We start from the raw sequence: 25,161 nt of genomic DNA, 5'->3' as shown, positions 1-25,161 counted from the left end.
AGACACCATCTCAAAAAAAAAAAAAAAGAAAAGAAAAAAAGTAATCATTACCACAATAGGATACAAAACAATTACTTCACCCAAAAACGTATCTAGTGCTGCTCCTTTATAGTCAAAACCTCCTGTCACTTTTGACACCTGGAAATCACTGCTCTGTTTTCTATTAAAGACACGCCATTGCATGTCCTAATATTATCATATGAATGTATTTGATATTGTTCTGTATTCCTTTTCAAAAGAAAACATAGCTATATGGCAACTATTAGAGTGGATAAAAATTTATAAGTGAAATATTATAACAAATTTGGAATCTTAACAGCTTTGTGTTTCTCTATGCATCATTATCACATTTGTAATAAAATTGTAAGCATCAAATGTGGCTTAGACATGTGAAGAAATACATCTATATAAATAGTGAGTATTTAAAATGGTGATTACCACATTTGAGACTGTTACTGTCTCTATAAAGCATTACATTTCAGAGAAATATGGCAAAACATGCTTTAGGTTTGTTTTTTCGTTTTTATTTAGAACTATAATGACAACAATTAAAGAAAACTTATTTATGATGCTTTTCAATGACATTAAGAAAGACTTTATTCAGTGGGGACCACTGATACAGGTATAGGGACCACTGCAAAGCACTCTTGTAGTGAGATGAGAGATTAGACCCGCCCCTGAATACAACATGGAGGATGTTGAAATTTATAGCCAAGGAGCAGGGCGGGGGTCAGTAGATGGAAAGTTACTAAGAAGAAACATCAGAGATAAGGGGGAATTCTTGCTAAACAGACCTAATAGGATTCTTGTGGAAACAGGCCTAGGTGATTAGACATCACCTTTGGGATGGTGAAGGATGAGTAATCCTATCAGCTATTGAAGTTGATCAGATATCCAAGGTGGCTGAACTGACTTAGCAAGATTCTTGCTAAAATCTGACAAGGTAGACACAAATATAGAAATCCAAAAGTCAGGCCTAGCTGAAAAAAAAGCTCAGGAAATCCTGAGTAAAGTATAGTCAAGGGGAGAATCTGTCACAACAAACAACAAGAGGTAAACTTGTACAAAAAGTTTACTATGACTCAAACTTCATAGTAAAGCACAGGGTAATTATTGAAATATTTTATTTTTTCTTTCATCATCATATGATTTAAAAGTATACACAATGAGGATTTCATTTATTAATAGATTTAAGGCATCTTATTAGCTATCCTTTCTTCTGTAAATTACCTAATAATTTCCCCAGTAAATACACTATCACATTTTGTGTATGTATGACTTTTCTTCTCAAAATACAGTCTCTATTTTCAGAATCATTGTACTAATTAATTGGAAAATTATGCTTTAAAACAATTACAAACAGAAAATATCCTTTATATTTTTGTTTGTATTTATTAACAATATTAGGATTTGCATAAATGTAAGAAAGGCAAAAGTAGCCTCTTCTTTGCAGACCTTGGTATTAAATATATCGAAGGTATTTTTATCTCCACCATATTTATCAACTTCCATCAAACGCTGGTATCCTTACAACAGTGATGCTAGTATTTAAATAAAGAAGTTTTGGGCGTGATGAACTGTTAAGTGACTGAGTGTTGTAAAATTAGAACTTTCCATGTCATTTTCTTTCTTTCTTTCTTTTTTCTTTTGAAACAGAGTCTCACTCTGTTGCCCAAGCTAGATTACAGTGGTGTGATCTCTGTTCACTGAAACCTCCGCCTTTCAGGCTCAAATGATTATCTTACCTCAACCTCCCCAGTAGGTGGGATTACAGGTGCGCGACACTACCCTTGGCTAAGTTTTGTATTTTTTTGTAGAGACGGGGTTTCACCATGTTACCCAGGCTGGTCTCAAAAGTCCTGAGCTCAAGTGATCTGCCTCCCTAAGCCTTCCAAAGGGCTAGGATTACAAGCATGGGTCACCGTGCCTGGCCAGAAATGTCCATGTTATTTTCAGATGCATTCCAACTGCATATACTCATGTTTTTCAGTGTCTGGCAAGTGAAAAAAACAAAGTACTAATAGTAGCAAAACATCATTTTGAAATATCTATTACAAAATGACTGTTTTCATCTAAGGAAAATACCTGCTTTGCCTAACATGGCAGCCTACCTCTGCAAACCTGCATAAGAAAATGCCTAAGGACTTCCAGACAATATTGAAACTGCTTTCCAATTTCTTCTAGAGGTCAATCCCAATATTAAAAGCCTTTTTCATATTTACTATGAGATTCTTAAGCATAATGGTATTAAATTATACACCTCATGAGAACAAAGGTTGAGTGTATCATGTTTACGACTACTTTTAAGTACCCGGCATGGTGCCTGGCACAGAAATATTCAGTAAATATTTGCTGAGTGAGTAAAAGAAAGCATGAATGAATTAATAAAGACAGTAAAAGATCTTACAAATCTGAGATTATTAAATGTGATCTTTACTTCAATTACATGTTGTAAGCTGAGGAAAATCTGTCTCTCAAAATTAATAAAAAGTATATTATATTAATAAAAAACAACGTAGAGTTAAAGTGGCTGTACTGGTTTGGCAACTTTTTATAGCAGATAAAAATTAAAGAGGAAAAATACTGTTTATTGAAATAGAAATAGGAAACAATTCTGTTTATGGTGACATAGGGGGAGACATTTTTTTAAATGGCCGCCTGGGCATAAAGATCATGGATAACAGGATTTTATTTTACTTTTTTTGCTAGGAAAGAGTAATATCCCTGGACAGCTATTTTGTTTAAACATCATAACACATCTCAAGGGAAACATATGGAAGGGAAATGTGAAATACCTGGAGCTCACATAACAACAGTGCTACACAAATCTTAACAGAGTACTTTAGCAACCAGTATCATTGGAGAACAATCTCTGTTATTTACTGTCATTTATAAAGCCCTAAAGAGTTACCTCAGTGTTCACCTCTTCTCCTGAGAATCATCCTGGCTATTATAGTGAATCAGAGACCATTTTTTTTTACAGATCAGACTCCATTTTTTTTTTTTTTTTCCAATATGAACAGATTGTTTCAGAGACCAGGTCAGTTCCAGGTATATGTTTACCTTTACTTCTAAGTAAATTTTTAATGCAAAATTGGGTGCATAAATGGTATTTGACATGTGTCCCCAACTTGTTCACAAGCTATTCAAAAACAATACTGATAATTTTGAGGCTAGGCGCGGTGGCTCAGGCCTGTAATCCCAGCACAGGGAGGCCGGGGCAGACTGATCATTTGAGTCCAGGAGTTCAGACCAGCCTGATCAATATGGCAAAACTCCACCTTTACTTAAAATACAAAAATATTAGCCAGATGTGGTGGCCGCACCTGTAATCCCAGCTACTGGGGAAGCTGAGGCAGGAGAATCACATGAATCCAGTAGGAGGAGGCTGCAGTGATCTGAGATGGTGCCACTGCACACCAGCCTGGGCAGCAGAGTGAGTCCGTCTTAAAAAATGAATAATAATAATGATAATAATAATGGTAATTTTGAAATGGTCACTGTGCAATAATAACTAATATCTATCATCTTTATATAATTTTCTCAATATATTTTAGAAATATACATTCCTGTAGACTAAAGGAATACATTTCACATTGTACTTCAAATTAAGCTTTGTCCTGCTTTGTTTGGATACTTCTTTTATGATATACTTCATATTCCTTACTTCACATTTAATTTCTATTTGCCCCTATCTCTGGTACATCTTTGATACTGTGGTGACAGGCTTTTTATGAGCTGTGGAAACATTCATACAGGTATACCTGAGAGGCCCTTGCCTAATTTTCTTGATGCTACTCTCTCGCTTTCTGCCCTGGAGCTTTATTGTTGAATCCTCTGGAGGACTCACCTTAGTGCCCAAGCACACGTAAGTGCAGAAATATGAATCATTCCCCTGTAAATGCCCATCAGATAAAGACCATAGGGAATACATCTATGTCCAAAGTTAGATTTAATTAAGCTTGGTTTATTAAAGGAGGCAGAAAATAATGGAAAATGTGGTACATTACCAATAAGAGATGTTAAGGGAACTTATAGAATTTGGAGCATATGTTGGGAGATTTGGGAGGACATTCATTAAAATGTGCTTTTCTAGATTGAGTACTCTTAAGGAGTCAGTGGCAATTTAGAAATTTGATATTTTGATATTTTTTATGATGGATACAGGAGGAACAGAACAGAGCTAGGGTTATCACTGAAGAAGAAACTATGAGAAGAGAATGTTTAGTCTACTTTGTGTGCTTGGAAAATACATTCACACTTATCACTTTCTAGGCATGATTTTGTTTGTTAAATAATTTTGTGTATATTTAAAGTATTAATATACAACATAATAATATTAGAGATATATATGTAGTAAAATAGTCACTATAGTAACACGAATAAATATATCCGGCATCTGACGTAGTTAACCAATTTTTCTTTTTGCTGCCAAGAACAGCTAAAGTCTACTAATTGAGCACTACAATACAGTATAATTTTATTACCTATAATCCTCAAGTTGTACTTTAGACCTCTAAACTTCTTCATCCTACATATCTAATATTTTGTATCCTTTGATAAGTATCTTCTGATTTCCTCACCCTTACCCCCATCCCCAGTATATACTGTTTTATTTTCTATTTCTATATATTTGGCTTTATTTTTTTAGATTCCACATATAGGTGAGATTGAGTAATAGTTTTCTTTCTGTGTCTAGCTTATTTAACTTAGTATAATTTCCTCCAAGTTCTTCTATATTGTGTAAAAGCAGAAACTCTTTTTCTTTAAGCAGAATATTATTCCAATGTATATCTGTACTACAGTTTATTCATTCCTTTGCTGACAGAAACATAGGTTGTTTCTGTATCTTGACTCTTGTGAATAATGCAGTAATGAACATGGGAGTCCAGATATATTTTTGAAGTAGTGATTTCATTGTATTGGTGTATATGCCCAGAAGAGAAATTGCTGGATCATATGGTTTCTCTGTTTTTAATATTTTTAGAAACCCCCTTACTGTTTTCCATAATAGTGGCACCAATCTGCATTCCCACCAACAGTGTACAAAGATTGACTTTTACTCTACACCCTCACCAATGTTTGCTGTCTTTTGACATTCTGAGAAGTTAGACATTATTTTGAAGTGATTTTGTCTTATTCATTTATCATTTCAGTCCATTAGTGTCCTGTCTGATGTTGATATTATGGAAAAATAAATCTTTAACAAGTAAACATGATAGCTTACTTGGTAAAAACCAGCTACTGGGTGTTAGCCCTTTCTCAAACCAATGAAATAAGATGAAGTGAATAAATAATTCCAGGGAGTCAGTTCTGATATAGAATTTTTATGACTTTTTTTGTGAACAGTCTAAATGTATCAAGCAATCAGGCCTAATTAGAGGTGGCCATCTCGATAAAAAAATATTTATGTTGATTTTCTGTAGGTCCTGCTCTTGCCCTTCACTCCTCTTCTTTGGGATTACATTTCAAGAGATTCTCTCTCAGACTTTACTTTTGATGAACCTGAGTATGCCAATTGGTAGAAGGGTGGGAGTCATGAATAGATGTTCAGGATAGATTTTTGGACCTAGATTACTCCTCAGTCTGATAACTTTAAGAACCACATTACTAATAGTAATTAGGATTTTGATTAATCCTGCACATAGTGCATCATGAATGCTATGGTTTACACCTGTGATAAACTGAGACAAAACACTAGGATATGTTTTATTTTTTTGACTTGAACTATATGAAGGCAGTAATAACTATAATTGTGTAGTGCTCCAGCTGTTTTTTATAAATTCTTTTGAAGTTTTATAACACAAAAATGATAGTTTCAGGGAATAACTTTCCCTGAAAAGTTATTATAATTATTTAATAACTTTTAACTTAGGGCAAGGTGTGAAAGGCAGAGGGCCTCTATACCTCCACTTAGGGAGACACACATCTCCTGCAGCTGTAGTAAATCAAGCTTAACACCTACAGCATTGACATCAATGCTTCTAAGTATATTCTATGTCTGGCCTTGATAGGTTTCCCATGTCAAAGCATAGGAAAATATCGGGAGGGTAAGATTCAGAATGGGAGCATCTCTATAAAAAATCTTAGGATATTGAACTCTCAGATTCTGTGGAATTCTCTAGGTTTGGAAGAACACTTATTTCTTCCTTTCCTGAAGAAAGCACCAACTCTTTTCCAGGAGGCTGTGAAAAGAGTTTATGCAGGGAAGTTTTGTTATTTCTGTTTTTTTAAGAATGCTTCATGCTTCATGCTGCTTTCAAGATATTCACCTGAATTATTCATTTCTCCATATTAAAAATAAGGGTCAAGTTTTGGCACAATCCAAGTTAGAAAGTACAGCCCCTGCCCTGGAAAAACATCATCTATGTGTTAAAATGATTACATGAGCAATGTACTTGCCTTACCAATTAAAAGCGACATATTAAAGGAGTTAATTAGCAAGGACTAGCACCTACTTAGTCTTAAGAGAGTACATGTGCCGTGGTCAGTGACATTATTGGGTCATCATGAGGGTAGGGAAACATATAAAGTTGGTTAATGAAATATCTACTGACATGGGGGCACTCAACAATATCTCCAGATATAAGTTTTTTTAAGGATACCTGTAGACAGCACTAATATTTTTGATGAATAGTTTATTGAAATTTGATATAAAGATTGATTATGATGAATGAGGTAGAGATACCAGAACTTCCTTGAAATGGCATTTGGGTAGGACCTATAAGGGTCAAGCAAGTGAGAACTTTAGCATGGGATTATTTTGTATATTCCCAAAGCTCACTACATGAATGCAACTACCTAGAGGAGAGCCCAAGGAACACCATCTTCACTATGAGAAAAAGAAATATCCTAGTGATGAGTGGTTGAGTGCTGACTGGTATCACTGAGAAGTTGGTTGCTCTGTCTTATGGATTAAATTGTCTTCCCTCAAAACTCATATAGTGGAAACCTAATCTCCAATGTGATTGTATTTAGAAATGAGGTCTTTAAGAAGATAACTGAGGTAAGGTGAGGCTGTAAGCATGGGATACTCATCCAATAGGACTGTTGTCTTTATAAGAAGAGGAAGAGATAGCAGATTTTCCCTTTCTCACTCTCTTTCTCTCTCCCTGCCACTTCACCAGCACAAGGAAAGCCATGGGATACCGAGATTAGGCAGCCATCCACAAGCCAGGAGAGAGGGCTCCCTAGAAACTAACCACGATCTAGGACTTCCAGCCTCAGAACTGCTAGAAAACATATTTCTTTTATTTTTAAGCCACCCAGTCTCTGACAATGTTGTTATGGCAGCTCTAGGGGACTAATACAACGTAGAGTTAATGGTAGAAGGTGAAGTTATAGAACAGAGCACAGTAGGATTTGGAATAACAGAACCTTGTTAACACCACTTGTGAATTAGAGATAAAGCTCAAAGAAATATTATGGTAATAAATAAATAGAAAACAACAAGCTTTAATTTTTAAAATGCATATATCTAACTAAGAGAAGAATGTGGGTATTTTCTTGTTGACTTTCTTAAGTAATAGGCTTTAAAAACACATAAGAGCTTCATTTGATTTGTAAGTCATTTACCTTCTTCACGCTGTCATATTATAATTAAAAAGATGATCAGTGCCTCCTGGCTCTAAGCCATTATAATCTGCTGGTTATTATTCATTCATTCATTCATACAATTTGTTCATTTATTAAACATTCTACTGGGACCTAATTAAATAATGGCCTACTGTACAGAGTGACTATAGCTACCTGAGGTCAAATTTTAATCATTGCTAATGCAGAGAAGCTGAAAGGTAACAAAGAGCTTCCTATGTCAAAATACCGTTACTCTCACATTGTTCTGTCCAGATTATCACCCAAGCTATTGAGGATGTGTGCCATCACCCAAATGGTTGATGGTGACAATGCAGAGAACACGCTTTACTCTTTCTTGCTCCTTTCAAAGTTTTTGAAACAATCTTCAACGATATAAAACATTAATCTATGAAATTAATAGAGTGTTTATCAGGATTTTTCAGTATGTAATTGGGTTAAATACACTGCAAATTTAGTTTCACATTGACATACGGGATCTATTACACCTTCTAGAACCCTGCACCTCCTTCCTTGTGATATCCTTTCATTAATTTATGCAATGTATATGTATTAAGACCTACTTTCTGCTAGGCAAAGAACAGTGATTAATAAATTGCACTTAGAAAGTAGGTACTCATGTCAGGTACTTGATTTTATATTCACAAAATAACTTGCTGGGATGATTGGAATTACAATCAACCTATAGATGAAATTGACAGGAAGTGACATCTTGACAATAAAGAGTCTTCTTTTCCATGAATATGGAATATTTCTTCATTTATTTAGTTATTTGATTTCATTCATTAGTTTGTAGTTTTTCTCATACAGATCTTGTACATATTTTACTAGACATATAACTATTTGATTTCTGTGGTGCTTGTATTAATGATATTGTGTTCTTAATGTCAAATTCCAAGTGTTTATTGTGCTTATACAGTCTTTTTTTTTTTTTTTTTTTAATTTTATTTTTTTCTGAGATGGAGTCTCGCTCTGTCACCCAGGCTGGAGTCTTAAGTATCTTTATCAGCATCATGAAAATGTAATAATACAGTGCCTAAAGTCTGCCTGGCAATTGATGACTGGGCTGGGAACTTGGAGCAGAATATTTGATTAAAGTAAACTTAAGACCTGGTGATTATGTAACCAATGTCTTATTTGGTAGAGAACGTCAAATGATCATTTATTTCCTCTTCTCTCTTATCAGTGAACTAGTCAAATAAGAGAGGGTGGTGCTTTAAGATCAGTGATGCTTTATTTTGAGAAATGTAATATTTTCATCTCAATTTTGCTAGATGTTTTTAGACCACTAACTAGTTTTATTTTATTTTATTTTTGTAAATAAGCATTTATTGTGTAAACGATGATAGTTTCACTTCTTCCTTCACTATACTTGAAAAACTTCAAAAAAGTTTGATTATGTTGACTCTGTTATATTGCATGTTCAGACATATCAAAGGCATATATTTAAAAAAAACTAAAATAGAAATCTAAAATTTCCTATTTTTTTGATTTTGTGAAAAGACATTATGCATTTATAAAAGTCTCACTTATCTTCTACTTTTGAGGTTCATTATAAATAGATTTAAACCATAATTAAATATGTCTTTATTATAAATTGAAATAGTGCATTTTACTTTAGTTTGTTAATATGGAATTACATGGAACCTTCTAATATTTATCAATCTTTAAATAATTCAGTGAATATTTTTAGTGTTTATCAGTGTTTACAAGATAAATTGGCTAATAATTTTATTTGGCTCTATTTTCATATCTAGTTTGCATTATGAGATGATACACATCTTCTAACACAAGTTAGATGGCTTTCATTTTTTCTATGATCTAGAAAAATATTTGGAAATTTTGTGATTAAATGACAAATAAAAAGTTGATAAAATTCATCAAGAAAATTGAATAGGCCTGGTACTTTTTCAGGGAGTGTTTAATTGCTCTTTTAATTTTATAGATGAATTTTAAATATGTGCAAAATATGCATTTCCTTCTTTGGGCCAACTTTTGTAATTTATTTTTTTTTACCTGTAGTAGGTTCCCTTACTTCCCATATTTAACATATTTCTTCTTGCTAAAATCCGGCCTACATATTTGTTTTACATATAGTCTATGTGTATGAAAAATCCTAATTATTCATATATTTTAAACAAGCTTAATTTGCTGCTCACTCTAGCTAAAACTGAATTTGAAAGTCTGCCTTTAATTGTCTTTCTTTAATATTTTGAAAATTTTAATAAATTTTCTTCTTACTTGCCATGCTGATGCTGAGAACTCTAATGTAAAGATCACTTTCAATTAGGAGGTCTCTATTTTTTCTCTGTAATATTTTATAATTTTCTGTCTTTGATATTCTTAATTTTTTTATGCTGTGCTTTTATATTGGCTTGCTATCCATCAGAGCTAACATTTTATAAACTTTCAGTTTGCACTCTTTAGTCTTAAGTTTGGGAAAAATGTTATCTATTCTTCTTCCACTAGTTTTTATTTTACAATATTTTTTCTCTCTTTTGGAATACTTAATAAATATATGTTAGCCCTTCTGTCTTCATGTATCTTTACTTTTCTCATCTTTTGCCATTTATTTAAACTTTGAAATTTGTCTAGATGCAGTCATCCAGTGTACTGTTTCATTGGGTGGCTACATCTATTCTAATAAAACATTCCGTAAGATCTTCATATTCTTCCAAAACAAGTATATCTTTTCCACAATTTGTTCCATATTTCATAGCATTCATGTGAATATTATGAGTCATGATTCCATAAGTATAAAATCAAATTCTATTTCATAATTACCTTTCCTTATTTAATGTTTGAAAAGTGTTTCCTTTTCCTTCTCTGCTAATTAATATGTTTGTTTATTTTAAAATTTATTACTATTTGTTTTAGTAGCTGTACTTACCCTTTTATACATTTCTGTTTGTTATTTTACATAGGATGTGTGTGATACTGGGTATAGAACTCCTTTTAGGCTACTTTTTATCTCTCCTCAGGATACAAACTTAAAGGTAGCTGATCTTGCAAGTGAGAGCCTCAGAACATTGGTTACATGATCATCAGGTCTTAAGTTTGGTTCAATCAAATATTCTGCTCTAAGTTCCCAACCCAATCACCAATTGCTAGACAGACTTTGTACATTGTATTATTACATTTTCACAATACTGATAAAGATACCTAAGACTGGGCAGTTTACAAAAGAAATTGGACTAACAGTTCCACATGTCTAAGGAAGCCTTATAATCATGGCAGAAAGTAAAGAGGAGCAAGTCATATCTTTCATGGATGGCAGCAAAGAGAGTGTTTGTGCAGAGAAACTCCTGTTTTTAAAACCATCAGATCTTGTGATACCCATTCACTGTCACAAGAGCAGCACCAGAAAGACTTGCTCCCATAAGTAAATTACTTCCCACCAGGTCCCTCCCACAACACCTGGGAATTATGAGAGACACGAGATGAGATTTGAGGGGGACACAGCCAAACCATATTATTCCACACTTATTACCTCCCAAATCTCATATCTTCACATTTCAAAATCAATCATGCCTTCCCAACAGTCCCCCAAAGTCTCAACTCATTTCAGGATTAACTCAAAAGTCCACAGTTCAAAGTCTCATCGAGACAAGGCAAGTCCCTTCTACCTATGATCCTGTAAAATTGAAAACAAATAGTTACTTCGTAGCTACAATGGGAGTACAGGCATTGAGTAAATACAGGCATTCCAAATGGGAGAAATTGGTCAAAACAAAGGGTCTATTAGACCCCATGAAATTTCAGAATCCAGTGGGGCAGTCAAATATTAAAGCTCCAAAATGATCTTCTTTGACACTAAGTCTCACATCCAGGTCATGTGATGCAAGAGGTGGGTTTCCATGGTCTTGGGGAGCTCCACCCCTGTGGTACAGGTTCCCTCTTGCCTGCCTTCACAGGCAGGCATCGAGTGTCTGTGGCTTTTCCAGGTGAATGGTGTAAGCTGTCAGTGGATTCACCATTCTGGGGTCTGGAGGACAGTTGACCTTTTCTCACAGCTCCATTAGACTATGCCCCAGTAGGGACTCTTTGTGGGAGCTCCAACCCCACTTTTCCCCTCTGCACTGCCCTAGCAGAGGTTCTCCATGAGAGCCTTGACCCTGCAGCAAACTTCTTCCTAGGCATCCAGGTGTTTCCATGCATTCTCTGAAATGTAGGTGGAATTTCCCAAACCCCTATTGTTGAGTTCTGTGCACTGGCAGGCTTAACACTATGTGGAAGCTGCCAAGTATTGAGACTTGCACCATCTGAAGCCATGGCCCAAGTTCTACATAGACCCCTTTCAGCCATGGCTGGAGCAGCTAAAACAAAGGGCACCAAGTCCTTAGGCTGCACAAAGCACAAGGATCCTGGGTCTGGCCCACACAACTATTTTTTCCTCCTAGGCCTCTAGGCCTGTAATGGGAGGAGCTGCTGTGAAGATCTCTGACATGCCCTGGAGACATTTTTCCCATTGTCTTTGGGATTAACATTGGGCTTCTCATTACTTGTGAAAATTTATTCAGCCTGCTTGGACATCTCCTCAGAAAATGGGATTTTCTTTTCTATTGCACTGTCAGCCTGAAAATTTTCTGAACTTTTATGCTCTGCTTCCCTTACAAAACTGAACACTTTTAAGAGCACCCAAGTGACCTCTTGAATGCTTTGCTGCTTAGAAATTTCTTCTGTCGGACACACTAAATCATCTCTCTCAAGTTCAAAGTTCCACAAATTAGGGCAGGGGCAAAATGCTACCAGTCTCTTTGCTAAAACATAACAAGAGTCACCTTTGTTCCAGGTTCCAACAAGTTCCTCATCTCCATCTGAGACCATCTCAGCCTGTATTTCATTGTCTATATCATAATCATTATTTAATTCAAAGCCATGCAACAAGTCTCTGGGAAGCTCCAATCTGACTGACATTTTCCTGTCTTCTTCTAAGTCCTCCAAATTATTCCAACCTCTGCCTGTTACCCAGTTCGAAAGTCCCTTCCACATTTTCAGGTATCTTTTCAGCAGCACCCCACTCTACTGTTATTAATGTTCTGTATTAGTCCAGGAGAGCTTGTGCAGAGAAATTCCCATTTTTAATGATATCAGAAATTATGAGACCCATTCACTATTATGAGAACAGCACAGGAAAGACCTGCCCCCATGATTCAATCATCTCCCACCATGTCCTTCTCACAGCAGATGAAAATTATGAGAGCTACAAGATGAGATTTGGCTGGGGGCACAGAACCAAACCATATCAGCCATATAATAATTCAGGTTCTACTTTGTTAACTCTGCAACTTTGCCACCCAAGTTGCATTTAAGCCCTGGATATAGTCAGGGTGATGAGGAAAAGAAAAATCTATCTTGGCCCTTCCCACATTGGCCACAGTTGGTTTTGTTTCTCGGAAGTCTATGTTTTACTTCATGCAGAGAAAAATATACCTTCATTACTTCCAGTACTTCCTAAATTTATGTTAAAATTGCTGCTTTGCATTTCTTTACCTATCCTTGCCAGTACACGGCTTTATATGCACCTGAAGTTTACTATCAAGGTCAAATTGGAAGCCTTCATTGCATTGAGACTGCTTTCTCTAAAAAGAGGCAACTTTATAGGTGTCTCACTGAAGTTGTAGTAACAATTAAATGTTCTCACATTGGTAAATTGTATCTATGCAGATTTGGATATATTACCATGGAATTATACTACAGCACTATAGGTAAAATGCAATTTGGCAAAAATAAAATGATTCTTTTTTTTTTTTTTTTTGAGACAGAGTCTCACTCTGTTGCCCAGGCTGGAGTACAGTGGCACAATGTCAGCTCACTGCAAGCTTTGCCCTCTGGGTTCACGCCCTGCCTCAGCATCCCGAGTAGCTGGGACTACAGGCATCTGCCACCACACCTGGCTAATTTGTTGTATTTTTAGTAGAAATGGGGTTTCACCATGTTAGCCAGAATGGTCTCAATCTCCTGACCTCATGATCCACCCACCCCTTCCTCCCAAAGTGCTGGGATTTCAGGTGTGAACCACCATGCCCAGCCCGTAAAATGATTCATTTTTTTTAAGTTCCATTTTATTTATACTCAAACTCAACCTGGTTGATAAAAAATGGCACCACAGTATAGCAAGTTTCTATGATAAATTTGTCATCTGGTCACTGGTTTTGGTTTCAGTTTCCATCAAAAAGCAACATGCTAGCAATTTGATAATTCCCTTATGGGAATATGGAACTGCAAGCTTTTTTCAGGTAAACTGTCATTATTGAGGTTTTTTTTATAACTGTGAATCTTAGTTTTCTCCAGTATGTAAGCCATTAAAATGTACTTAAACAACAACAAAAAATGTAAAATGGGATAGATCCTGGAGATTCTAAGTGATGTTATTAAATATAAAAATATTATCAAGGCAAAATATGCCTATTGGTAGAATTGCCACATAGCAAGAAGGGTGGTTGCTCCAGTTCCCATAAGTTTCTTTTCTTCATCTGAGGCAACCTCAGCCCATACTTCATTGTCCACACTATTATCAGCATTTTGGTCAAAGACATTCAACAAGTATCTAGGACGTTCCAAACTCTCTCAAATCTTCTTGTCTTCTGAGCCCTCCAAACTGTTTCAACCTCTGCTTGTTACCCAGTTCCAAAATCACTTCCATATTTTAAGGTGTTCCTATATTAGCATTCCACTCCTGGTGCCAATTTACTGCATATGTGTGTTTTCATCCTATTAAGAAGCATATACACAAGACTGGGTCATTTAAAAGGGAAAAGGTTTAATCACAGTTCAGCATGGCTGGGAAGTCCTCAGTAAGCTTATAATCATGGCAGAATGTGAAGCAAATATGTCCTTCTTCACATGCTGGCAGGAAGGAGAAGTGCAGATTGAAGAGGTTAAAAGTCCATTATTAAACCATCAGATCTCATGAAAACTCACTCATTATCATGAGAACAGCATTAGTGGGGGGAACCACTCCCATGATCTAATCCCCTCTCATTAAGTACTTTTTCCAATATGTGGGGATTAAAATTTGGATTATAATTTAAGATGAGATTTGGGTGAGGACACAGAGTCAAACCATATCAGATATATCACATAGCTCAGTGTCATCCTCATGAAAATGAGTGAATTCTCTCTCTGAGGTCACAAAAGATCTGGTTGTTTAAAAGAATGTGATGGCTCCTCTCTCTCCTCTCTCTCTTTCTCTTTCCACCTTTCTCACTATGTGATATACTGGCTTACCCCTTCACCTTCTGCTATGATTGTAAGCTTCTGGAGGCCTTCACAAGAAGCTAATCAGATGTCGGTGCCATGCCATGTACACCCTGAAGAATCTTGAGACAATTAAACCTCTTTTCTTTATAAATTACTTGACCTCAGGTATTTCATTATAATAATGCAAGAATGGACTAACACAGTTAGAGAAAGTTATCCTTTGAATGTGAGGAAGAATTAATTAAGAAGTATTTGAAGGACAACAAGAAAAATTAATGAAGTCTGTCATAATTTCAGTATCCTAAATGAATATGTTAGGAATAGAGTTGTGCCAACAGATAATATTTTCTTGAAAAATAAATACAAATAATACTTCTAGATATGATGGATCATATACTTTCAAAAGGGTACTCTTTTGAGTCAGTAATTTCTTTCCGGGTTTCCCAACATCGGAGACTTAAACAAATAAGAGGTTATTTTTCATGTGCACTTCATTTTTACTCTACACTTAGAAGTTTCAAGTGCTCCTCTCCAAAAGAAGTTCACAATGTATTTCTTTTCAGGTACTCCCTTTGTAAGATAATTTTTATTTAGGACACCTATTATGGGGGCGGTGTAGATAAAAGAGAAGGCTTGAATTTGATCCATTAATAGCATTGAAGTACAAGAGGCTGGCACAGATAATTGAAAACTCTAGAAGCAGGGAGAGGAGATGGCTGCAGTAAAGATAAATTATGGAAGTATAACTTTACATAATAACTTGGATTTTACATAATTCTGGGGGACTTTACATAATTCTAGATATTAAGAGCCTAAAGCATGCAATAATCACTATGGCTTGGGGGAAGGTGGATGCATTCCTGCTTATTTAGCATTCCAGTATGCATTCTTACTTTTTTCCTTTCTTCCTCATTTTTATTAAGTTTTACAATTTAAGTATATGACATGCATATGCACATACCCACAGTCCATTGCAGATGCTTGTTTTTAGCTACAATACTAAAAGCACCAATCTCTCAACTTATAAAATGGCTCATTGAAATGGCAAATTAAACAAAGAGGTTGGTGGTATTTTAAGAAGTTTAAAATATGCACTGAGCATTTGACATCTTTGTGGTCACTCTGAGTTCAAGCAAATCTTAATTTCATGGCAATTCTTGTATTTGAAATATAGGTAAACCACCAAGTCTGTGTCTAGTGGAAGCATACATTCAAAACAATAATTTAAAACAAGTAGGATAATATTCCTTGTCCACTCTGTTAAATGTGGCAGAGTGGGATGGCCAGTATTGGCTATAAGAACCATCACTGGCAAAAACCTTAGGTAGTGATTGGAAAACCTTTCAAAATAGAAGGTGTCTTAGAATGACTTAGATTTGATAATTGCTAATAGGTCTTTAGCAATGGCTTATTATTTCAATATATGCATGCAAAACATGCAGAATTACTTTTCTTGAATGTATTAATTTCTAAATAACTTGACCTTTAGTTTTCCTTTCATTGGTTTGTATTGAAACATGAGGGTTTTTTTTTTGTGTGTGTGTGTGTAAAGTGTTTAAAGATGTTCATTCCTTAGTTTCAAGGAATACCCACCCATATGATTTCCATTTTTCAGGGAAATATGCATTGGATTGCTTACTCAGTGTCAAAAATTTTATAAATAATCAGAGAGACGGGGAAAAGGAGATCATAAACCAAAAATAGCCACTGCTTCTGTAGAACACTTGAGACCATGTTAATGCCAATATTTTGCTTGTAAAGGTCATTTAAGGTACCATTTTTGAAATATGTTGTAATTTCAGAGGACAAAATACATTTCATCTTAAATCAATCAAATCATCTAGAGATAATTTTGATATTATGCACAAGAAGAGTAGCTAATGATGTAGTAAATGTGTATGACTCCACTGACAGACTTTTATTAAGTGACCTAGAGTTTAAATTTATGTATGCTTTTCTGATTTTGTTTCATTATAGAAGTCTTCAAAATATTTTGTAAAATCTATTTATCAGTAGGCAAGGAGATGTGGTAAAAGAAAAAGGAAAGAAAAATGTGAAAACTTTTGATAAAAAAAAAAAAACTTTAAGTGGTTGTTCATACAGTTATAAACTTAATATATTGATAGGCACTGGATATACACACATATATAAGGGAAATATGCACATATTTCTAAAACACATATATATATGGGAAATGTATTTTGATTTATGTGGTGTTTCTTTTCACATCCCACCTTCCTGTAGTAGGAATTGATGCTACTGCTGAAACAGTGGAATCACACCTCACAAACTCCATAATTTTAGCCTGCCTAATCTTCATGCATTGCACCTGGTTCATTGTCTCCATGCACTCTACCAATTTCCACAGGCTAGAGTTTCAGCCTTAACTGGCTGCTGGTCAAAAACAAATACAGGAAATATAAATGTGTTGCTGCATCCATGCTTCCCCAACACAACAGATAGATAAAAGACTTTTAAGTACTGCAGCACTGCAGCAGCTTTTTTTATTTTCAGTAAAAGCATGCCAATTTTGCTTTCAATATATTATATTTTAAGATTTTAAAAATTTCTATTTCCGGAAAATAATTTTTAAATTACCTTTTGGATCCTGAGGTGAAATTTAACTCGCAATGTATTCTAGGTCGTGGGAATAGGTACCCCTGCTTTTGCTGCAGTAAGCATTCTTGCTGAAATGTTTTGCATACTTGCTAGAAAGTTTTCTGCATATTTTAACAAGAGAGATGCATCTGTGGAAATTTATGTATGGAGTGTTAGGTATTGTGGTACATATGTAAACTTGTTTATAAAATATGCAAATTTTTTGTCATTATTAATACTAACACCTGTCTAAACCATGTGTTACTCAGAGAAAAAAAATCGCATGTATTTGTTGTAACACAGAAATTTGCTAACTTGAATTTTTTTCAACAATTTAGTTTTTATACTTTCTTGCAAATTTTAATTTTGGCTCCCAATTTCAAAGAAGAAAAACAAAATGTGCCATAGCATTATGAATATATTCAAAGCAAATGTGGTTTGATAAATGTAGAGAACTACTGAGGAACAAAACATATTTTTGTCTGTAAAATCCAGTTTGGGTTTAATGCTTCTCATTCAACTATTCAACTGTTATTCTAGTCATTTTGGATCTCCAAACTCATTACTGATGTATCATGTAAGATACACTTTCCTGAGCAAAAATGGTAGTTTAGACAATAATAACCCAAACTATATATAAAATGTGAAGAAGTCAAACAATAAACATAATTAGAAAGAGTAAAAGGCAAAAGTATTTTTACCCAGGGGATCTAGAAAATTCAAATTGCAGAAGACACGGTAGTCAAATCTCAAAATATAGGCAAGTATTTGACATGGCAATGGATGCCTTTCTACCATAGATTTTATGGAAAATGTGTAAGTGTAGGGTATAGTCAATTTATTAGGCTCCAATTGTTTTGTTTTAAGTCATATTAGTAGTCATCAGGGTAAAGATCAATATAAATAAAATTTGTTAAGAAACTCTGTAAAGGGGGAACTCTAACAGTGCACAATGGGCCTGGTCCAGGGGAATGATTTTGTGCAATTAGCTTATGACCTGCTAGGGACAGGCCATACTCTCCATCCCCACCAAGTGCTTAACAAACTCTGCCATGTTATAAGCACCTGCTGGGAACAACAAATAAGGTCTGGCAGGGGATTCCAGTTCCTTTGAGTAAGCCACAAAGAGGCACTGAGACACATTATGACAAGTCTAAGGTGACATCTTTTTTCTAGTGTGTGCCTTTATGTCTACCACTAGTTCTATTTTTTCTTTTTTTTTTAATACGTTCTGAAGAAAATCACTTAACATATTTAAACTTTAGCTTCCTTATGTTGAAAATGGGGATAATTGAAGAGTCTACCTCATAGTATTGTGAAACTTACATAACACCATGCATATGCAGTGTTTTGCAAGAGTATCCCTCCAAGTCAAGGTCAGCTATCTCATTATTCTTGGGGCAGCAGTTTTACTATCATCATTCTCATTGGTAAATGTTGGCTTTGCTGTCAGCTACTCTGGACTCCAGGACCAGTTCTGTGGCTTTACTGTGTAAACAGCAACATGGGCTATTGTAAGTATGGCACTAAAACACATCTAGCAGAGCGCCTGGTACAAGCAAGCTTTTAAAAAAATGCTGGGGAATGGAGAATTGGAAATCAGTATCTCTAGTATTCAATTTCTTTCTTTAAAAAAAAAAATTATAATACATGCCTTTCAGGAACTTAGAAGTACAACATAACAATATATAAAAAAAGAAATATCAGAACTTCTCTATTTGAGGCAGTGTGTAGTAAAAGGTTCCTCTTACTAGACTCATTCCTGCTCATATCAAGGTACCCCTGAAATGTCTGTGGAAAACAACTGGAAAATCAACTGTCTAATCCAACTTTTTCATTTCACACAGGGAGGTTGAACAATGAATTTACTTTTTCAAATTTGAGGGGAAAGGTAAAGACAGAATAGGAACAAAATCCAAGGTCTTAGACCACTTGTTTATATTTTTCCTAAGTATACGATAAGAAAATGATTATGGGCTTGAGAGTGGAATCAGGATGCATTATTTACACCACACATTTTTCTGAAGGCAGGGACGGTGGCATTTACTTTGTTGTTGCAATGCATTAGGCAGATAATACATAGTTTGCTGCTCCATTCATTTCTTTCACAGTTAACATTTATTAACTGATAGTCTTTTGCTTTAGTTTTGCAAAATAAAACTTTGTCTCTTGCATAATTACTAGAAGACTACACAAAGTGAAGCAAAAATTATGTTTCAATGATCACATTACGAATGGCCACATAGCCACGATTAGGAAGTATACTTTCCTCTCTTACTCTATTTGAATATGATTTAAAATATATTAACTTTTAATAATTTAAAATATTAACTTTTTTAAAGTACAGTAAAACAATATTTTCAAAGACTTTCAGTAATAACATGTTGACATTGAAAACATTTTTTGACATCATAATCAAATGAAAACCCATTTTACAGTGGTTTAGGGCAAATGTCCATGACATTCTGGTTAGTATGATTTGATATGTACTATTACATTATGCTTTTCTCAAAAAGATTAAATAAGTTAATGACTTTATAATTTTCAAGTTGTTAGCTGAAGGGTAGTAAAAATAATCTTGGTTATTTACGTGCATTTTTATTTTCATCGATAAAACCAAAATGTAATTATGTATCTTCATTTTTTCGGTTAACACAGATTGGAAGTAAATGAGTCAATGTGAGAAGCTTTTGTGTGTGTGTGAGCTTCCTGAAGGATCATGATGTGATTGTTTAGGATTGGTGGTTTATAGCAAGGTGAGAAATTTGAGACAAGCAGTTCAGAGTTTTGAGATGTAAACTGTCCCTTGATATTTTTTAATGAAGATTTGATGGGTCTTTCATGCAATTCCTAAAATGAATAATAAAGTTGTCTAGGACTTTTCTTTTCCTGGACAAGAGTCTTTCAGAGCAGTAAGGTCATGATAATGAAGAGAACAGAATAGTAACATCACATTAACAAAGACAGCATCCCCTGCAGAGTTAGATGTCAACATTTTCAGAGGATTAACATTTAAGAGAAATAAGTGAAAAAATTGAAATAAAAAAGCACACACTCTTACAAACTTAAAACAGGTAAGGGTTTTTTATTTTCTACCACAGAATCAGCTCATGTTTATCTTTTCAAAAGATTTCCCAGGTCTGTTTCAATCTTCCACTGAATTTAAAAAAAAAAAAAAAAATCTGAACTCTAAAACCTCAAGATTACTTCTTCAAATGGCATTCTCACTGCCTCAAAGAGTTAATGACACTTTCACAGACAATTTACATCCTGTTTCTTGAAGTACCCCAGGGTGCTTTTGCCTGCAGCTGAAGGTACCAGATAAGGAGTCCATGGAGAAATTACCCTTAATCTCAGGAGCTGCTCCATTGCCTACACATGTCCTATATCTAATCTTTTCTGTCTTCAATTCATTCTTTCCTTCATTCAACAAATAACTTATGGGTTCCTAGAGTGGACAAACTGTACAACAGTCACTGGGGACGAAGACAGAAAAGAGGGAAACAGAATTCTGAAGCTACATGTCCATCTGATCTGAAAAGAAAGACAAGTAACTGTTAACATTGTAATCACAATGAGTGGTCTGAAGGAAAACACGGGCTGGGATTCCAAAGAGCCTGTGTTTTCCTTAATTGCAAACACTGCAATTACTTTTGCACCAACCTAGTAATAGGAAAAACTAACCTAATGTCTTTTGGCATGGTTCGGGAAAGATTTTCTGAAGAAGTAAAATATAAGCATAGAATTGCATGATGAGTGGGATTTAGCCAGTTAACACTGAAGTGAAAGGGAGAAGACAGAGAAAATATCAGAAACAGAAAAAAATATTTATTTAACCATTAATTTGACATATTTATTTCTACCATGTTTTGTGTCAGAAAACTTTCCCGGCATTGTGAATACAGCAGGAAAAAAAGAAAAAAAAATCAAAAAGCACGCCTACTCACACACTCTGGGAGAGATTTAAAACACGTATGAAGTTTCAATACAGGAAATAATAGTGTTGTCAAGGAGTTTGAAAACAGAAGGGTGGCTTGAATTAAGAGACAAAATATGAGAAAAAATTGCAAATGAGGCTTCAGAGGTAAGCAAGTTTAGATTAGCCAGGGTTCTTTTCCAAGCCGTAGTAAGGAATTCAGACTTTGCTTCAAGATAATGGAAAGCCACAGAACTGTGAGAATTTATTTATTTATTTATTTATTTATTGAGATGGAGTCTTGCTCTGTCGCCCAGGCTGGAGTGCAGTGGATGGATCTTGGCTCACTACAAGCTCCACCTCCCAGGTTCACGCCATTCTCCTGCCTCAGCCTCCTGAGTAGCTGGGACTACAAGCACCTGCCACCATGCCCGGCTAATTTTTTTGCATTTTTAGTAGAGATGGAGTTTCACTGTGTTAGCCAGGATGGTCTCGATCTCCTGACCTCATGATCCACCTCCCTTGGCTTCCCAAAGTGCTGGGATTACAAGTGTGAGTCACCGTGCCCGGCGGAGAACTTTAAGTAAACATAGAATTGCATGGCATGCCTAATTACATTTCCAACAACATTATACATGAAGGTAAAGCTCCATGACATTGAGCTGGGGAATGATTTTTTTGGATGTGAACCCTAAAGGGCAGGCAACAAAAGCAAAAATAGACAATGAGATTACATCAAACTAAAAAGCCTCTGCACAATCAAAGGAACACTCAATAGAGTGAAGAGACAACCTAATGAATGGAAGAATATATTTGCAAACCACACATATGATAAGAGGTTAGTATAAATCTTGGGGCCCCTAAATCACTAAGGTGAAGAAAAAAAGTCAAGCTGGAAATTGTTTAGAGCAAACCTGCCTCCCATTCTATTCAAAGTCATCCCTCTTCCCACTGAGACAAATGCATATCTGATTACCTCCTTTGGAAAGGCTAATCATAAACTCAAAAGAATGAAACAATTTGGCTGCCACCTATCTGTGACCTGAAAGTGCCCTTCCTGCTTTCAGTTGTCCTGCGTTCTGTATATAACCAATGTACACCTTCCATACGTTGATTGATGTCTCACATTTCCCTAAAATATATAAAACCAAACGGTACCCTACCACCTTGGGTGCATGCTGTGAGGCCCTCCTGAGGCTGTGTCATGGGCATGCATCATCAGCCTTGGCAAAATAACCTTTCGTTTTCATTTTTTGATCAAGCAATTTCATCCTTATCCTTGCCAAATAATATAAGTTGTCAAAATTTGGCATGGGGTCAGAAAACCATAAACTCAGCCCAAAACAAAATGATCTTTGCTTGTATAATTGTTAACAAATAAGACATTGGTATTGGTTTAATGAAAATAGGTATATCTTAAGTTATTTAGTGAAATTTCCATAACTTCTAATCCTGTGGCTTTAGTCAGTCTAGTCTACAGGCAGAAAGGAGGTTTGTTTTACAAAAGAACTGTTATCATCTATGTTTCAAAGCTAACCTATAAACTAAGTTTCTCCCAAAGGTAGTTCAACCTATGCCCAGGAATCAACAAGGATAGTTTGGAAGTTAGAAGCAATATGGAGTCAGTTAGGTCAGATCATTTTTGTTGTCTCAGTTATAATTTTGCAATGATGTTTTCATAACTTTAAATAAGGACTATCGAAGTTTTCATAAATAATCTCAGTAAATGACTAAAATAAAAAAATAGGTAAATGTAATGGGATAAATACTTGTACACAAATTTATCATAATTTAGAATTTGAAGTTAAATTAAATAATAAATATTTCATTATTTGGGAATTTTCCAATAAAAATATATTGTAGGAAAACATTCTTTCTAAAAAAAAGTGTCTTTTCATAAAGGTGACTATTTTTTGTCTAATTCAAAGCTTACTTAAAGTTTATGTATGAAACAAGATAAAAGGAACAAGGAAATAAGAGATGTAAAGAAAGTTATAGGAATGAAGATTTTTTTTTTTTGCAAGAAAGTTTTAAGATAAATAATTTTATAAAAGAAATACTTTCATATGAGAAAGAATGTCGTATGTAAATTTCATCCTAGAATAAAGTGACTAATTGTTTAAGAAAGAGAAATGTTCAGGACAAACCAGAAAGTCCAAGTATGTCATGAATGGTCTGTGTAAGTCACAATAAGGAATTTATTTTTAAAAATTAAAAAACCAAAAACTTTCATATGATCAAGTTGCCTATGAGTAAAGGGAAATTATAATGGCCTTTTAGAGATTGGGTTTGATGTAAAAACAAACAAACAACACTTATACACTAAATAATTTATAACAACAATGAAATTTTCTTACAAGGTTGATTTACTCTTAATAAACTTTAAAATATTTTAATTTTTTTAACCCAAAGTTCAACTTTTATTACATCTCACCGTTTTTGGTTTTATCTCCCCTTTTAAAAGAAGCAAAATAGTAATACTCTCCTTTAACTCATTTTCAGCTCATATTAGTTTTGTTGTTGTTGTTGTTGTTGTTGTTATTCATTTTGTTTTTTCCTCTTGGATTCTGTTTGTTATGGCCTGATGCTAACAATGGTTCCTTAAAATTCTAAAGAAAATGTTTTCTTCTAACAACACTCTGTGCACTGCAGAAAGTTTTTTCTTTTGCCTTTTGGTAACTGGCGTAACAGATTTTATGTTTATCAAAATAATGTCTATACCATTTTTATTAAATATTGGTTTGCTTAGAAAAAACAAGGATAATTTTTTAATTAAGATTATTCCATGTGTGTATTTTTCTGTATGTGCTTTTAAAGTCTTTGTGACATTGAGTTACAGGGCTTTGACTCCTGGATCTAAAAAGGACACCAAGTCCTGTTAAGTCTCAAATTCTACAGCAATTAAAGCCTCATCTTCAGACCTGGTGGAAGATGCCAATCAAAATAAACTGTGTTCCTGAGAAACAGGGCCAGAAATTAAAGCTATTCAACTCCTCAAGGCCCATGGACTACTGCAGAAGAGGTGGGCATGTTAGAGTGTAACGACTGATTTTGAGAGATAAAATGAGTTCAGTTTCTTTATAAATTAACCATGGATATCAAAGGTACACTGATGCAAAATCAGCATATGGGCCCTTATGTCAGATTAATAAAGTTTTCTTGAAGCATTAACTGACTCTTTCTTAAAGGTTATAAAGATTATAAAAGGCTTATGGGAGTTATATCTTATGGTCAAGACTAAAATTGTATATATTCTTTATACAATTTTGAGAAACAAATTTAACTGCTTCATGCTGTTTGTATTAGAGCATATTGCTTGGAAAATTAAGAAACCTTCAAAGAATGAAGGTTTTTGCCTTTTTTTTGAAATCCTTGAGTTCTCACTTTAGTTAAATTAATGAATTATTTGACAATAACCTGTGGTCCTATTTTGCGATATCAAGTGTTTTAAACATTTGATATTGGAGAAACTGTCCCAAATCAAATTATAAATTATGTCTTCTTCTGACCTAATTAATCCTTTATGCTATTAGATTCCCTAAAGTCCAAAAATGACATATTTGGCTTATTTGGTATAAAAATTATACAGAAAGCATTGTCAAATGTGAAATGGTATTTGGCTTTCTTTGGGCTATATTTGTATAAATTAGTCATTAACATGTGTTCCAAAATTATGGAAAATATATAATTCTGATATGACAGCATACATTATCAGTAATAATTATAAGTGTAATGTTAATTGTCATGTGCCACAGAAGTAACAAATTTCCTTGCCAATTGGGTCTTTATGGCTTCCCTAAAACTTTTTTTCATCAATGGATAATTGTTGTCTTGTTTTGGTCATCTTTAAA

General features: G+C 34.6%; 1 long non-coding RNA gene across 1 annotated transcript in view; it reads left to right on the top strand.

Moving 5' to 3' along the window:
- Nucleotides 1-24,915, top strand: part of LOC108585901 — a 33,336-nt gene extending 8,421 nt beyond the window's left edge. Inside the window, exon 3 of the long non-coding RNA XR_002521991.2 lies at nucleotides 24,150-24,915. This is a non-coding gene — a long non-coding RNA (uncharacterized LOC108585901). The remainder of the gene's footprint in view (nucleotides 1-24,149) is intronic.
- Nucleotides 24,916-25,161: the final 246 nt, after the last annotated feature.

Source organism: Papio anubis, chromosome 3 (genome assembly GCF_008728515.1).
Source record: "Papio anubis isolate 15944 chromosome 3, Panubis1.0, whole genome shotgun sequence".
In the NCBI taxonomy this organism is placed as follows: domain Eukaryota; kingdom Metazoa; phylum Chordata; class Mammalia; order Primates; family Cercopithecidae; genus Papio; species Papio anubis.
This window is presented reverse-complemented; position numbering and strand designations above follow the sequence as displayed.